The 18154-nt window shown below is 38.2% G+C and overlaps 1 long non-coding RNA gene across 7 annotated transcripts in view; it reads right to left on the bottom strand.

The window, feature by feature from the left end:
• The window catches only part of LOC117810138, a 40220-nt gene that overhangs the window by 8133 nt on the left and 13933 nt on the right, over positions 1-18154 (bottom strand). For 6 of the 7 annotated variants that reach the window (XR_004630717.1, XR_004630718.1, XR_004630719.1 and 3 more), the window contains exons 4-7: positions 14931-15040; positions 9138-9221; positions 7314-7404; positions 3083-3193 (exon numbers count right to left, since the gene is read on the bottom strand). This is a non-coding gene — a long non-coding RNA (uncharacterized LOC117810138). The remainder of the gene's footprint in view (positions 1-3082; positions 3194-7313; positions 7405-9137; positions 9222-14930; positions 15041-18154) is intronic. The other variant, XR_004630720.1, reaches the window with a different exon arrangement.

Here is an 18154-nt window from a genome sequence, read left to right on the forward strand (position 1 = left end):
TGAAAGTTTGGAACACATTGTTAGCTTCTCTTGCCCGCAGATATCTATTAGTTAGAAATTAATAGATCATCGTCAGATTACTGCTGATGGGATGTCATTATAGTTGATTGTGTTCTGCCTGCTTTTGCTCTCCACACTGACTGTTTTTCCTGCATACACGCCTGATGATGCATGATTTGTCAATAATACTCAGAACACTTCTAAAACTAAAATTTAGACGCTTGAATGCAGTTTTTGTATTTTTTTTTATGTAGAATCTGTGAATAGAGATGAGATTCATTGAACAGATTTCAAACTGTCCATGCGTCTCCAAAATGTATCTTCAGTGGGATGCATTTACTGCTGATTAAATTATTTTTAAACAGACAGGAAAAGAATCAACTTCAACTCTTTTAATCAATGAATTGTTGATCCATGCAAATAATCCTACATTTTCCGGTTTCCTTGTCTCAAATGTGAGAAATCGCTTGTTCCTCAGTGATTACACTAAACTACAAAGACAAACTGATCTATCAGGACAAATGTTTCCAGATATAGTCTGTTCATCGTGGATCTGAACGCCTTATAGACATTTATTTTGTACTGTGTGTGTATGGCTGCTCTTCGTCCATCAGAAACTTTGTGCTGCAGCCTATCTCGGCCAGAACCAAGCAGCAACCTCTGGTCTTAAAATATGAAGCCCATGCTGAAGTGTTAAAAACTGCAGTTCATAGAGTGTCCACTAGAGGCTGGCTGCAGAAAAACCAGAAACCACATACACACCCATTCAAAAGAGATGATCTTTACAGCAGAAATAAACATGTTTACAGCCTGGTTCAAAAAACAGTTTAGGTCTGAATAGCTCATTTCTCTATCCGCACACACTGTACGGGGTGAATTATTTTATAACTCTTATTTTTTGAAGATATTAAACTTATAAGTTTTGCCCAAATATGGGCCTTCCTGATTTTTAGGCAGGTGGGAACACTGTAGCTGTCAGCGAGGAGGCTAAAGGCCCACCTCTTTACCTCACACTATCTCAACAGAAGTTAGGTTGAGCTCAGCATTTCCAATATGGCACCCTGTGATGAGTGGTCCAATTATTACACAGTCTAGGATTGGGACTCTATTGAAAACATATTTTTAATCTCATTTATATATATTTTTTTAAATCTTGGTTAAATTAAAAAGAATAAATACAAATTTAAATTATTTGTACCTCCACTTTACTTTGTGATACAGACATATTATCAGCTTCTATTGGCTCTATAAAATATTGATTTGACTCTTGAGTTGTGATACTTGTCTCTTTACTTTTCTCACACTCTTTTTAACCCTCCTGTTATGTTCGTTTCTTAGGGACAGCAATAATGTTCCTGGGTCAACATGACCCAGGGCATAATTAATTATGTAAAAGTGTCAAAACCCCCAAAAAATTCCAATAAACATTTTTTTAATCTCAATATTAACTCCATTACTAACCATTTAAATCAATATTTAGTGAAATGGTGTTCTTTAATCCTCACAGATGATGGTTCAATGAGGATAACTCAGTCGTTTTTCATGAAAATTCATGTTAAAACTCTTTTTAAAACAGTATGAAATGTTAATTTAATCTTAAATAGCAACATGATGAATAAATAATGACACTCCACTTAAATATTATGAGAAAATAAAAATGTATGTATTATAAATACTTTTAAGTATTTTCCTATTTGATTATTTAGTGCATAAACATAAAAATTACATACTCTCCTATGTATTTTTATTTTTGTGATTTTTAAACAGTTTTGGTCGTTTGAAGAGTTAATTGGATAACAAGAAATTTAAGGATGTGTTTCTGTGCTTTGGCAAACTTTGGTGGGTACTTGCTTTTTATATTTCCAACATTTAATAGACCAAACTATTCATAAGTATTAATGAATGAATATTATCAGAAGATTGATTATTAAAGAAAACAGTTGTTAGTTGCAGACAAAGACTTCAGCTCTGTCGAGGACAGAGGTCATAATGAGGCTCTAATATCAGCACATTACATGACGTTCCTCTGTTTCAGCAGCAAACAGCCAGCCTGCTGCTCATTACTTGTCCGGGGCAGCTTTTTTATTTATGTTGAGCTAACTGTGATAGCTTCTCTGTGCAGAGGGCTATAAAACCACAACCTCCAGCTCCTCCTCCTCTTTATCCAAAATCAGCCTCTTTTGTGGTCCTTTTATAATTAGCCACTTAACTATCCGAGAGGATGGAGCTGCAGCTGTAAAGCATTTACAAGGGCACTCGACAGGACACGCCAGCACCTTTTGTTTAGCAATTAGTTTGTCTGTGAGGAGGACAAGACGGATCGGCTGGGAGAGCATCTGGTGGCCTCTCACTGAAAGAGAGGGAGAGAGAGGAAAAACGAGGCGGCGAGGGAGGAACGGAGAGGTTCAGAGCCTATCAGCAACAATAAGGATCGTACCACAAGGATTTGCTACAAGGGCTGTAAAGTTTACCGTCTGAGGAAACTGATCTGGAAATGAATAAAGCTGCTCTGACAAATATGATGATAAGAGAGAGAGAGAGTGCTGTGTAATAGGGACCTATTTTTTCGCACACTCCTGATTAAGAACCGGCTAAGTGTCTGTAGAGATTCCCCCGAGCACCATGCAGCACGGGCAGAGTTTAGTATGCGTCCCAGTAGGGTTTCCTTTAGTACCCAGTCATTTACATTGTAGTTATCCGATGATAGAAAGAAGTGAAGGCAGCGTGACAGCCCGCTGCATTGATCCCTTTGGCCTGATTAGCTCACCAGTGTACCGTCAAAGCAAACTAATCAGATACATTGATCACAGGATACTTTTTAACGCTTCCCCAGGCAATAACAGGATTTTTCTCAAGTCAAATTACTAGTTAGTTATCTGTTCAGATGTGACGCCAGACGTTTGGGATTTTAACATTTCCTGTGAGGTGTCAGTGAGAGTCGATGGCTTGACTTCAAAACTCTATAACTGTTGAGCGGAGGAGCAGTAATGACGATGAAATGATGTTTAATCCCCGAGAATGATCTCATCATTCCTGCAAACCTAGATGTGTCACATCTGCAGGAATAGAAGGTGTTACTCACATGTGCTGTGTTGCCTTCAGTTCACTCTCTGCTGCTTTCCCGTTTGTCCAGAAGAGGATGCTGTGATCCCTGAATACACGACACCAGGAGGAGATCCAAACAGACTTCTTTCTAGCAGACAGACGAGGAAACGAGGGTGTTAAATTCTTAAACAAGCTATTTCAATCATCCTCTCTTCAACATATCACCCTCTCTTAAACATTTCACACTCATTTAAGAGTCAAAATGAGGAAATAGACTGAAAGTGAAAGCTTTAATTTGTTTTTGAGACTTTAATTTCCTTTAATTTGTTTACTAAAAGCTCCCTTTGTCCCAAAATGAGGGACGTGTTTCAGTTGTAACTTGTCAGCATTCAACCCCTCAACACTGAACATCCACTAATTGATTATTGATGTCATTTTCATCATTGACAGTAGGGGGCAGGGTCCATACATTGATTAGACTGCCATTATGTGCAGGCCCAGTAATTGTACTGTGATGCCTATTAACGCACAGCAAACACAATAACACAGCTTTAAAGATTATATTTTGCTCTTCAGCTTCACTCAGACGGTCTATGAAGTTTCAAAGAGCTGCTCTGCCTGAACAGGGAATGTCTTTTTAAAGGATTTAAAGGAAAGAGAGATAGAGAGAGAGAGAGAGAGAGAGAGAGAGAGAGAGAGAGAGAGAGAGAGAGAGAGAGAGAGAGAGAGAGAGAGAGAGAGAGAGAGAGAGAGAGAGAGAGAGAGAGAGCGTCTACAGATTATAATATCCATCATCCATTCACACCAATATCTAAACAAGCCCCACGACGGAGCCTGAGCAGCTGTAAGAGATACGAGCCTCTCTCTGATACCTGTGTTCCCGTGATGCTCGTGATCAAACGCTGTGATAGCATAACATCCCTTCCTGTCTGTCACACCCTCAGGCTAAACATCAGCAGAGCGCCTTGCAGCTGGCAAATGTTCTCATGACAAAGTTAAAATGTCTCGATTAATATCTGACTACTCTGCCTTTTTTTTGTCACATCGCTGTGTTTCAGCTTTCGTTGCTTGTGCAGCTTGTGATTTCTGTCAGACGCTGTGGAGGTGTAACTGAATCAGCAGGGGGAGGATTCAAACAGGACTCAGTTCAGAGGTGCTGAAGGATGTCTCTTTGGTTCCATGAGTGCTTTAGATTACTGCTGCTTTATACAATATGTGACTCTTCAGGTGACAGTCCAGGTGTAAAGGCTTCTGTAAAATCATCCTGTCAGTGAGATGAGTTTCATAACACGAGAGCTGAATGATTCAAATACATTTGAATATTTTGTTATAACTTTAAGTGATTGACAGAAGCAATATGGAGGAACCTCTGCTACTCTGGCCTGAACACATCACAGTATAAAAAACTGTTCTAATGCATGAGCTCCATAGACGTGCATTCTCTCTTATTGCCAGTAGGGGGCAACGCCACAGGATGCATAACAAAAGGTTTAACTTAATAGAAGTTTGAATTTGTTGCCTCAATTTCAAATCTTCAGGGATTCCAAATTTAGCCCGTGACCCCATAATGTCTGTGCCAAATACTCGTGACCCCAAAATATCAATGCCAAACACTCATGACCCCAAAATGTCTGTGCCAAATACTCGTGACCCCAAAATATCAGTGCCAAACACTCATGACCCCAAAATATCGGTGCCAAATACTCGTGACCCCAAAATATTGGTGCCAAATACTCGTGACCCCAAAATATCGGTGTCAAATACTCGTGACCCCAAAATATTGGTGCCAAATACTCGTGACCCCAAAATATCGGTGCCAAATACTCGTGACCCCAAATAATCGGTGCCAAATACTTGTGAGCCCAAAATATCGGTGCCAAATACTTGTGACCCCAAAATATTGGTGCCAAATACTCGTGACCCCTAAATATTGGTGCCAAATACTTGTGACCCCAAAATAACTGTGCCAAATACTCGTGACCCCAAAATAACTGTGCCAAATACTCGTGACCCCTAAATATTGGTGCCAAATACTTGTGACCCCAAAATATTTGTGCCAAATACTCGTGACCCCAAAATGTCGGTGCCAAATACTCTTGACCCCGCTGACCCTTCAGAGGATAAAATTCTGCTCTAAACTTCATTAACTGGTCTACAGCCGACATGCACGTATGGCTGTGTTTCCTGTTCTGCTGTGAATTCACCTGCTGCTACTTCACTGTTAACTAACTCAAACCTCAGGAGTCATCAAAGAAAGGCAGAGGACTAATGAAACATTTTGTAGGGGTCATAATGTTGATTTTCTTGTCTTGTTTGTTAATCATTACTATTTCCTTCGGGCTGCGACTCAACACAGAAAAGATTTAAAGTGTGAGTCTTAATTCCTTGGGAGAAGTTCTGAGATGAATCGATGATTAAAGGTTCATTTCGGATAAGACAAGACCAGTTATGATTCTGTGTCCGGCGGGACAGTAAGACTGCAAGTTACGGACTTCAGAGCAGTGAGAGGGGCTGATTATTTTTAATAATCCCTCCTAATTTAAATAAATAGTAAAAACCAACACTATTTACTATGTAGGTTAAGTTATATAAGTAGAGAGAGACAGAGAGAGAGACAGAGAGAGAGAGAGAGAGAGAGAGAGAGAGAGAGAGAGAGAGAGAGAGAGAGAGACACACAGAGAGAGACAGAGAGAGACAGAGAGAGAGAGAGAGAGAGAGTAGATCAAGCACAACTGGCCGCATATAAACTGTAAATGTTTGAAGTGTTTGCTGTGTGTTTTTGTTGATTGTTACTGTTCTGGTTTTTGTTTTGTTTTTGCACTTTGAATTGCTCTTGTATGAATGCTGCTTTATAAATAAACTTGCCTTGCTTTTGGGATTGACTTTATTTCTGGTTTTGGGTTCATGGGTGTGATTTCCCTTTTATCTACATGTTCAGTTGTGTGGCGAGAAATATACAAAAAGGGTGAGTGGATTTGATTGTTTTGTTCATATTTTGTCGTTTGTTAAACTGAAATATTGTTCAAAGATGGGACATCATATCTGGCAATGTTCATTGAAATTTTTCATTATTTCATAAACATTTGAAAAAGATTAAGCGTAACTTTGAGTAGCAGAAAATGTTTTTGATTCTGTGCCTCTAAAGGACTCCTCAGAGGCACAGCTCCGCTCACGTCACAAAGTGAACGTCCCACCAGTAACGTCTCTCAGTCTGGACAGTAAATGTCTCCTCCATCAACTTTTAACCAGGCCTCATGCGTGATGGTGTGTGACTTAAAAGCCGGGCTAGTCAGACCTAATTAGCCGATGCCTAATCAGACAAGTCCCCGAACAAGGACACAGAGAGGATTGTGGGGAGGCGTAAAGACCTCGTGTGTGGTTGACTCAGCAGAAGAACACAAAGGATGAGGAGCAGATGAGAGCTCCATCTGTGCTGCGGTCACAAAATAACATCATATTTAAAAAGCTTGATGGTCTGATGACGTGAGCTAACTGTACGTCTCAGACTGATCACACTTCCTCCTCAAACAATCTGCTCGCTCTATATTTCTGTTCCTCTGCATGTCTCTGTTTCCACATCTGTTCAATCGCCCCCCTGTTCATCATTTCTGTAGTGCTGCCTTTTTACTGGACCTCTGAGGCCCAGACTCTGGTGTACCTGTTTGGAGTTTGATTAACACTGCATTTTAGCACACACTCTTCCAGCCCAGAGGAGGGAGCCTGAGAAAGGCTAACGCAGACCGTGCTACAGGACAGATGGAGAAGTGATAAATGGGGAAACAGAGGTTGTTGTGAGTCTTCATTGTGTAAAAGCTGCTCTGACATGAGGGACGAGGAGACTGAGAGGAGATTTTGAGGACCGTGTAACCTAAGAGGAGAGGAGAGCGCTTCAGAGGACGTGAGGAGAGAGGACACCAGATAGGAGAGGACGAGACAAGAGGAGGCAGAACAGCAGTTCAGCTGTGTCTCCTCACTCTGTCAGTCCCTGCGCTCTGAAATATTGAAAAGCTTTTGTTTTGCCTAGTTAAACATGCACTGATGTGACACAAACTGTGAACAATGCCATTTCACACACACGGGAATCCTCGCTCCTCTTTATAATTCATGTTGGAGTGAGGAGTGCAGCCGGGCCTCACAGTTTGCACCCTCAACGCTACAGCTGCTGCTATAAGAAAACACTTACCTCACATCATGTCACTGTGTAAAAGCGAACGTGTGTGTTGTGATGACTTTAAAGTGTGTTTTCAGGAGCAAATGAGAAACTCTACCTGTTTTAAAGAAGCTGTCCTCTTCAGTCAGGATGCAAAAGAGGGATCTGTTGTCCGTCTGTGACTCTGATGGTGTGAAGAGCGAAACAAACTGAAAACAAGAAAAGTGACTTTAGAGCCTATTAGAACTTTTTCTACAACAGTTGCACATTTCCTGCTGAAAGGTGAACAGCCGTGTGGAAATATGAACTCAGCTACATGCAGGTACAGATGTTTTCTGTACTTCTTATTGCTCTGGATATCAGTCTCACAAAGTATCTCTGTGAAGAACCTTTAAATGTAATCTCAGAAATCGAGGAAGAGAACATTTTAAGAAGTTGTTACAGAGGTCCCAAAGTGCAGTTATCTGTTTTCACTGACCTCAGTCTCATCTTGTTTTGCTTTTAGACTTTGTTCTTTTTAAAACACTGATTTCAAACCTGTGTCCTCTGAGCCGGTCTCTGTTATTATCCTGCATGTTGACACCGTTTAGAATGAATAGAGTTCTTCCTCTCTCATATCCTCACTCCATATTTAAACATATAACCTAAATATTTACACATGCATCAATTACCATAAAGTTATGTTTTTGCACATCCATCACACTTTTTTACTCTGAGTCTATATTGTAACTGTTATTTTTATTGTTTATTCAGTATTTTTGTGTATTTATATTTACTTTAAACACCTTCCTAAGTACCTAATATTGCATCTTTTCATGTACTAAGATGCACTGAGTCATTGCACATTGAAGCTGAGTGAAGAAAACAGCAAATTTCAGAACAATTATTAAGGATGGCTTTATGTATTGTGACTTTAACAAACTTGTAAATAATTTGGTTAATCTGGTTTGAATCTGAAGACAAATATGATAATTCAATTTGTCTAAGTTTGCTAACTTTGCTCCATGAAACAAAGGGAAATAAAAACATGACATTAAAAATAATTTCATCAAAAATCTGTGCTGGAATAACCAAATAAAGGTGACTGATGTTTAAGCTGCTATCTTATTATAGATGCAGTAAATGTCAGGCTGTTATTGAATAAGAAACTGTGGTATAGACGGGTCAAAGTTATTTTTAAAGTTGATGAGAAGTCACTTTTATTACAATTTTTCTAACTGTAAAATATCTTGTTCTGTTCTTTGACAGAAGAAAAATTAAAATATTCCCGAATTTTTTTTGTTTTTTTATTATTAAGATTGTATGAGCGTGGAAATTACGTGGCAATGAAAAGCAAAACTGCATCAAAAAAATCTGTTAAATTATGTATTATATCATACAGAATTATAAACCTGATCATATTATTTATTTATTTTGATTTATTTCTTTTTATTTGTCTATCTATTTTATTTATGTTTATTTATATGTATTCTATTAATGAATTTATTTCATTTATGTATTTATTTTCAATTATCTATTTAAAGGGACAGTGCATATTAATGAACATTTCAGCACAGCATCCTTGTAAACATGCCAGAGTTAGCTATAAGGCTAATTTTCATCTGTAGTCTCTGGCAGGTCAAAACAGAGTTCATAACAAAGATATATAACAGATGGAAACGATACATCATGACTCTCTGTAGAAGTATGGGGAGCAAAATAACACATATTTATTTATGTAGCACAAAAAGCAGCCTCATAGTCTGAAATACTCGAGTCAAAAACATGAATTGTGATTCAGACACTAAACCACAGGCTGCTCTGTCACCTGGTTTCAGTTGTATACATGTTCTCAAACACAAACTTCACATGTGTGGATTCAGTTATTAAGTCTGAACAATTGCCATCCTGAATAACACAACGTGCACACAAGTGAAGTCACAGAAATAAAAAGAAGTCACACCTCCAGAGGAGAAGGAGAGAGAATCCCACCACGAAGACTCAGGCCTCTGCAGGGCTAAATCCAGTCTGCTGTCTGACCTGAGCCCTAAAGACACAGAGACAGGGATTCAGCAAACACACGGTGATCATCCTACAGCATAAAACACTAGACAGTGGGACCTACACACACACACACACACACACACCGAAGCCTCACACAAACACAGACTGCCTGGTATGTCGTGAACATGAATAATACATCTCTCTAGAGGGTTTGCGCTTCATGCTTTCCTCTTCTTCTTCTTCCCCCCTTTTTAATTCTGTGCTTTATTTTTCTCTTAGTTTTGACTAATAAAATCATAAAGACGAGATTAAAACAAGAAAAGCATCGTTCCAACCATCAAAACATCAGACCAGAGAATGTTTTAAATCATCTAAATATTATGAGCAGGGGGATTTATGTAATTTTATCCTGTAGTGAACGTATCTTTGTCCATATCTGTCTTACTTCCTTTTTCTGTCTGCACCTGTAAATGCAGGAAAAAGCTATTTTTGTCAGTCAGCAGAAAAAGCAGAAGAACAAGCAGACATCTGAGGAACCCCACTGTTTACAGAGTCTTATTCAGAGTGTTATTCTGCGCCGTGCTGAAAAGACAACTGATACAAAGCTGCTCCAGGTTCGTGTTGAAATGCTCCGAGTCGCTCCTGATGAATAAATTATTTCATCATCACTGTGGGGAATCTAATTCCAGCTGACATTCAATGAGCATGTTTTCAGAAGGTGTGCAGGTATGGGTCAGCAAATTAAACTGTAGCAGTGGACGTCCTCTGTGCTTGTGCGTGTTCACATGGATGCGTGTGTGAGTGTGTGTGTGTGTGTGTGTGGCTGTCTGGGATAAAACAAACCCCACATACAACAGTCCAGGGACACTCCAACCATAATTGTGCAGGTGGCATTTTAGAGATACTCACACAACAGGGGTCAATTTCTCTTCAGGTCACTGAGAATGACATCATCAAACTACTATTAACTCTGCAAACAATCTGAGTGCTGCTGCGTCCGTATTGACCATGGATTCCTTCAAAACAAACAGCAGGCTGCGGGCTTTGCCCTCAATCTAAAACCATAACCTCAGAGTGAATAACAGAGAAATGTCCATCTGAGCAGGAAGGGCCGTCAGCGAGGACGCGAGGACTAAAAATGACACGGCAAACAAATCTGAGCAGACACTCCCCCTCACCTCCAGCACCCCCTCTGCTTTCTAGTACAGCACTCGCTCTATACCTCTCTCCCTGTGTCAATCTCTTACACACACACACACAGGCATCATGTGCATACAATGGTGGAACAAACCCTGCAGACCCACCCTATAGTGTTTATTCCATATTCAGATATCTGTATATTTATACTGATAGATCGAGTTCTGTGTGAATATAACCTACACATGGTGCCCTTGTTTTAAGACGTGAGCTCCTCAGTGGTCCGGTGAGCCTGCGAGGCCAAGGTGTGTATTGACATACAAACATGAGGGAAGCATCCACATGCAGTCCAGTGTTTTTCTGTAATAATAGCTAGCAGCCCTGACGTTAAATAATTAATGTGGTCTATCCAATACAAAGTGGACGCATGCAGACCGCACTGAACAGCCCACAGTCTCATTCTCTATCTCTCCCTGATGGACCCAGTGCAAAAAAAGTGCTTATTTCTGTTTGTTTATAATAACAGAACTTTTATAACAACATGTTTTAGACAACTTAATAATAATAATGATATTATTATATTACAAAGTGCATGCAAAGGGCTTCACAAGACTACATTAAACAGGTTGTGTTAAAAGCAGGGAAAGCTAATTTCCCTGGTAACAGCAGGCCGAGATCCTCACATCAACTATCGTGCTGCTTTATGCAAATTCACTTAGTAAGACGAGTTTAATTAGTAATAATAATAATAATAATAATAATAATAATAATAATAATAATAATAATAATAATAATAATATTGTATAGAATTTTTAAAAATAGGGTTATAAAGTGCTTTACAAATGAGAAAGAAACTAAAAGAGAAATGAGAGGGAGACAAATAAAAGGAAATAAAATGTTGGAAGAATAAAAACAACAAAAGATAAATGATTAAAAAACAAAAATCAGAATTAAAAAACAGAAAAAAATAGAATACAAATAAATAAAATAAGATTTTTAAGTAGTATTTATATAAATCCAGTTAAAATTAACGTTGAAATAAAAACATACATATTAAAAATATGCATTGCAATGAGAGACGTGGCAAAGAAGGCAGCTTTAAAACATTTAAAACATTACTACAGCAATAAACAGCACAACATAGACAACAACACACTCCTGCAGCAGCATGGAGATTAGCAGGAATTAGTCTGCACACCTTAAAATGAGTCTGAATTTTCTTTGTGTCTTCTGCTTCAGGTCAATGAGTGTTTACAACGGTCTTAGCCTAAAAAAGTTCAGTGGTTAATGCGAGCTTCAGAGGTTTTATGTTTTCTTCTGCAGCATAAAAAAAATCTGCAAACTACATTTATGAATTTAGAAACACTGAAGCATTCTTAAAGAGGTGGTTGATAACAGGCGGTTAAATTAGGCTTCACAGGTTATGCTGAGCATTGATTATTATCACACCTGACATGGACTAGTGGTAAAACTAGTTATGGTGATACTGAAGTTGTTTGATCATAGTCTCTGTTAGTCTCATTTAGGTTTCACAAATCAACAAAGTAAGTGCTGATTTGTGAAAAACTTTTAGGTTGACATGTAACGATCAGCAACTTTAAGCTGCACCAAAACTTTTGTTTTCTTGTTTTATTTTTGCAAATATCTAAAAATCCTTAAAAAAAATTGATAGCTGTATTTTCTCAAGGGAAAAGGACTAAGATTAACTTCTTAGTATGCCAGAAAATAATGTCTTCCAGAACTCTGAGGAAAATTTATGAGTAGACAGTTTACTGCTAAAATTTAACAGTTACTTCAATTAAATCTAGTAGAGATTTTCTGGAGCAACTCATTTCCTAGTCGTCGTTTAACTGGAAAATTCAATTCTGACTAACAGAGAAGTCCAAAGGCAAGAAAACACTCAAATTTAGCACAACTTATGTTTGATGCTGAAATAAGCATGGCTACCTTCAGTCCTCCTTAACGTCCTCATGCCTGTGCTGGTTACATATTTCTCTATTTCAACATACTGACAAACCACGCTTTGCTACCAGATGACATCATCACCTGTGCTTGTTTACATCCAGGTAGTAGAGCTTTAGAGCAATTTGGCAGCAGACGTTAACTAGAGCTACAGCTCCAACTAGTGTAGGGAGGCTGAACTACAACTTAAACACATATAATGCTGACTTTTTTGAGCTCATGGTAATAAAGATGTTTAGAATTTGTTTAGCAAGGATGATTAATTTTAATGGTTTAGTCAACTAAATGTGCAAAACTGTAAAATCTACCACAATCTTCTGATTATTAGTTTTATCAAGAGTTATACAATCAAGCAAAAAGCATCTTTTTTGAGACAAATAGGTTGTTTTTTTATCAAAACTACTGCAGCAGGTAATAGTATTTTTCCTGAAAGAGACTGAAACATCAAGAATGATAGAAAAACGTAACTCTATGGCTGGACACTGATGGCAAACCACTCATTTTGTTGTTGTTTACGTTCTATAACATATAGTGTTAAGTATAATATCCTTAAGAGAGACCCAAATGATTCCCCTCCTCTTTCACCCTCTCATTAAGCACATGTTGTTTTTCGTGACTGCTTGTATAAAGAACAACCTGATTTAGTGTTACAGTGCAATAAAGGCACAGAGACATGTCGGAGGTTATGGCAGTCACATGATCAATACCCTCCTGACCCTCCTCTCTTTGCCCCTTCCACCACTTTTCTTCCTTTCCCCCCTCACCACCTTTCCTCCCAATCAATTAACTTCCCCAAGTAAACAGATCTGTCCCACCGCTCGCTGTAAAAGGATCTTCCTCCTCCTTCGCCCCCTCCTCCTCCACCTCCTCCTCCTCCTCCCTGTCCCAGCCAAGTCAGAGAGAGAAACCAGACACCTGGCACAACGCTACTTCAAGCTCTCTTCCAGTGTGTGTTGAGGTAAGAAGGCTAAATAAAGATCAGTGACATCATCTACATCATCCTCATCCTCATCCTCATCACGGACATCATGACCTCTGAATGGTTCAATGGTTCAAACACTGAGAGTAAAAACGACACGGCTGCTTTCTCTATTTAACTTCAGTGACTCTGATGAGAATCTATGATGACATCATACTTTTGTTACAACACTTCAGGAGACGAGAGGAAGTTCAGGCTTTACTTTCACTTATACATCATAACTATAACTATAACTATAACTATAACTATAAATATAACTATAACTATAACTATAACTATAACTATAACCTAATGATGCCACACAAAAGGTCTAATATACACCTACCTAAGAGCTGGATTTCAGTGCCATGTTTTACATACAACTTTAATTAATCAGCTGTAGCTTGAGGTTATTCTGCAGATTATTTTCTATAGAAGTTATTACAATTCACTGTTACAAATTAAAAAGCATTAAAAGCATAAAATAAAAATAATTTCCTTACTTGACCAGCTTTTTCTGGAATAGAAATCTTTAAGCACAATGAGGTATAATAATAATAATAATAATAAAAAAAAAAATAATAATTAAAAAAAATAAAAATAAAATAAAATAAAATAATAATAATAATAATAATAATATTAATAATAATAATAATAATAATAATAATAATAATAATAATAATAATACTAATACTAACAGAAAGTATATTTATAAATATTATTATTAATAATAAAAATATTAATACAATTATTATTATTTATAATAATAAAGGTTATAATAAAATAACAATAATATTTATTTATTTGTAAAGCACTTTTAAAATTATGGTTACAAAGTGCTTTATAAATAAGAAAGTAACTAAAAGAAAATAAAAGAGAAATTTGAGGAAGAAATTACTAAAAGTTTAAAAAACTGCAGCGAGGTAAAGATTGACAAAGTGACAGAAATATAAAGAAAACCAACAGATAAAATAAAATAAAACAATGTTGGAATGATAAAAACAACACAAGATAAAATATTTACAAAATCAAAAGATCAGAAATATAAAATACAAAAATCTAAAAGTATAAACATATACTGTATAAATAGAAAAATACATATGTCAGGATAGATTTCCAAAAATATAAATATTTGATTTTCTCCTGCTGTGGATCCTCATCAAATCTAAAATGTACTGTTTCTTCCTTAGTCTACACTAAACTCTTCCTTCAGTTCTTATAAATATTAAGAAGTCAATTCTTCCCCATAACCCTACAAACACACAAAGCCAAAAACGTAACCTCCAATGCAGAGGAATCAACCACCAAGATAAGTAGGAATACATGCAAAAACTTTTAATATTTATCTGATAATAGTTTAGTTAATTCATGCATTAACAAGCTACGCATTCCGACACAGTAGGTGGCGCTATGTGATAGATGTGTGTGCTAGATGCAGAGAAGAAGAAGTAGCTGAAGAGAGAGTAAAAATGGCTGCACACGGGTATATATGTTTTTCTCTGTTTCTGAGAAGAGGGAAAACGTCCTCAAGGTTTAACACAACAATCTTTTAATTTACCTTAAAAGTTTTCATCACAATGAAGATGTAATAAAGGAGTCAGTACTCTGCAGACGTATCCCTCCCTGCCCTGTATGTATGTAACCTCCACACATTCACAGTCTGACCCACAACAATGTTAGCAACACAAGTTTTACCTCTAACATTTGGACTTCTGATGTTAGCCCGGTGAGGATGCTTGGTTTGACGGCTGAATGATGACTTTAACATGAAGAAGACATTATTGCATGCACGGGTTTGCTCCAATCTGCAGTAAAATAAGAGACGACTGAAGAGTCAGAACTGTTCTTTATTTATATTTTAAAGAAAGTGATGTCAGTTAGAATTGGTAAATATAGAATAATGACATATATGCGCATCTTTGCTCACTAAATCTAAGCCTTTCTTTCTCTCAGGTGTGCATGTACCACACATTTTAAAACACAAAGGTATCTGTAAATAAATGAGTACCTCCACTCTTGATACTTTGCTGCTTTCTGTACTTCTTCTTAACTATGTGTGAATGCAGGATAACTATAACAGTACTCGTTCACGTGGCTCCGCTTCTTCTGTCTACGATCTGAAATCTATGTATGAGAGGACAGATGTGTTCATCATCACAGCACAGATTCACTGACTGGACTTCTACTCTTTTATTTACATCTCCATCTGGAGCGCCACTCTGCTCAGACAATGCTGCAAATGTGTCCTGTTAGTTTATTAATGACACATGTCCTCACACCGCCCTGCAAGTGTTGAGACTCGAGCTAGAAGCCAACAATGTTTGCTCTCAATTGATGAAATGTCGTTCTGTGTGTAAAATGTCAAGAGGTGAAGAGGCTCTTCTAGAAATTCTTAAAATACACAGCTCTGTGTTTTCGCAAATTAGAATTCCTCAAATGAAGCCACCCTCCCATTATCTCGCCCGCTCAATAAACTAGGTGACTACGACAGAAATTCCCAGGAGTCCTTGAACATAAAATTGTTCATTCTTGCAACACCCGTGCCGCTGAGAGCGGGGACGCAGGCAGGACCAATCTATATCTCCTGTGACCCTCAGCAACATGTCGTTATGCTTGCTAATCAGATTTAGAGACAACAAGTGAAAGGATGGCCTCTCCGGGCCGTTTGCTTTCACAAATGGATCTGCTTAATATGGGAGATTAATAGACTACTATCTAATCTCGCCTGTGATTGAAGCTATGATCTGGTTACTGAGAAACATGATGGATGTCGAGGCGGCTGCACATGAGAATCATGTTAACCCTTTCAGGACACGATGCACGGTTGCTCTGCAGGTTATTGACTGTTAAAAGACAATGCAATCACACTAATGAAGATGTCTGCAGGGCCGCTGGATTATTAGCAGCAATATGCAGAACGACTTCTCACAGCTGCGTCAAATTAGAATCTGCACCAACTCTCAGAGGTTGTTAGAAAACAATTACATCGAGTTTTCTGAGCGTGCTGTTTATGAATCTGTGGTTTCAGAAAACAGACAGAAACAGTGCGTTATATTCTCCTTGTTTTTGTCCATTTGACCTTTTTAATATTCTTCTGCGGCTCAGTCGGATCTTCAGCAGTTATCACAAAATAATCATGCAGCTAACCTCGTCAGGAAAAACACAGACCCGTGTCCATTATCTCTGTGAAACTTCTGTGAGTGTTGGAAGTGAGAGAGGTTTTATAATTATGTTTACTGGATCTGAGGACCGATGTTTTCTCTGGTTATAATGGAATTCTCTCCTTCAGTTGCTTCAGGTCTTTGATGTAGAACAGGTGGAGATAATTAAAGGTGCCATGTTGCAGATGGAAGATACAATCAATATCTCTGAATGAATTATTCCCCCATGTGAACTGTTTTATATATTTATGATATATGTGAGATTATTTGATCATTACTGGGCTGCTTCTTTAATACAATCTCTCCTACCATCTGAAGGCCAGGACTGAACAACGTGTGAGATGTCCTCAGGTGAGAGAGAACTTGTACCTGGACTGATCGATACAAAGACAGAGGAAATATTAATATACTTATTTTTATTCTTTTTGTTCTTTTTAAAGCCGTACCACTGAATTGATTTTACAACTTCATTTCATATTTTTATATATTTCATATTTCTGATTATCTTATCTTTTATCTTTCGTTGATTTTATTCATCCAACATTGTTTGTCGTCCTCACATTTCTCTTTTCTTGTCCTAGATTAATTCTTATTTTTAAAGCACCCTGTTTTGAAAAGTGCTACACAAATAGAGATTATCATTATAAGTGTTAAAACAATCTGCTGATTTGAAATCATCAAAACTTTGATTCAAGAGTTGTTGTTTTTTTAAAGATATATTTTTGGCCTTTTTTGCCTTTATTTGATAGGACAGCTGAGGAGGGACAGGAAATGTGGGGGTTAGAGAGCGGGGGAAGACATACAAGAGATGGTCGACCGGCCGGGAATCGAACCGGCGACCCCTGCAAAGAGGACTATAGTCTCTATATGTGGGGCGCTTAGACCTCTAGGCCACCAGCGCCCCTGGTTCAAGAGGTTTGATCTGACTGTTTGGTGTTGAAGCTGTTTGAAAGGTTTGAAATTAATCTGTATGAACAACTTTGCAAAAAAAATATGCACAGATGTTCCTCAGACAGCAGCGTCCTTAATCACACATCATGTCCTGTTTTTTTTTTACTGATCTGGGAAGGAGGTGTTGCACCATCTTTGTAAGAGCCTGTGTAAATCAGCGTCCCCGATTGGGCCTTGTTAGTCGCTGCAGAACCGTAACGTCTGATGCCTCACAGGCAAACTAATTATCAGGTACTTAACAGTCCCAACCTAAAATACATCTGCCACAGACCGAGGAGGGATGTGAGACACATGATCACCTCCCTTATCCCCTCTTCTCTCTCTCTTTCTACCTCTGTGTCCATCTCTCTGTTTTTTCCTCACCCTCTCTTCTCTACTACGTCTTTTTGCTCTCCATGTTTCTTCTGTTCCTCTCCCCCTTCTCTCTGTTCTCTCAGGGAGCCAGCTGGGGAAACTGGCCTTGGGATACAAGCTAGAAGCACGCAGCCATATGCTAGATATTTTCATGGAAGGTGTGTATGTGTGTGTTCGCTGTTGAAAGCGAGCGAGGGGGAGGGGTCTGAGTTCTTCTTGAAATGTAATGCAGTGTAATAGCTAAGTAGGACATTTATCTGGCAGTGGTTTGTCTTCCCCTGTTGTGCTGCTGTGTGAGTTCCTGAGTTGCCTCTCTATCCCACAGCTAAATGCCTTCAACATAGAGAGTTTTCTGTTGCTTTCAAGACACACAGACACACACTGACACACACACACTGACACACACACTGCAAACTGTGCGAGCAGACTGCTGAGAAGGAGCTGCTTGAGACA

Source organism: Notolabrus celidotus, chromosome 3 (genome assembly GCF_009762535.1).
Source record: "Notolabrus celidotus isolate fNotCel1 chromosome 3, fNotCel1.pri, whole genome shotgun sequence".
NCBI classification, from domain to species: Eukaryota; Metazoa; Chordata; class Actinopteri; order Labriformes; family Labridae; genus Notolabrus; species Notolabrus celidotus.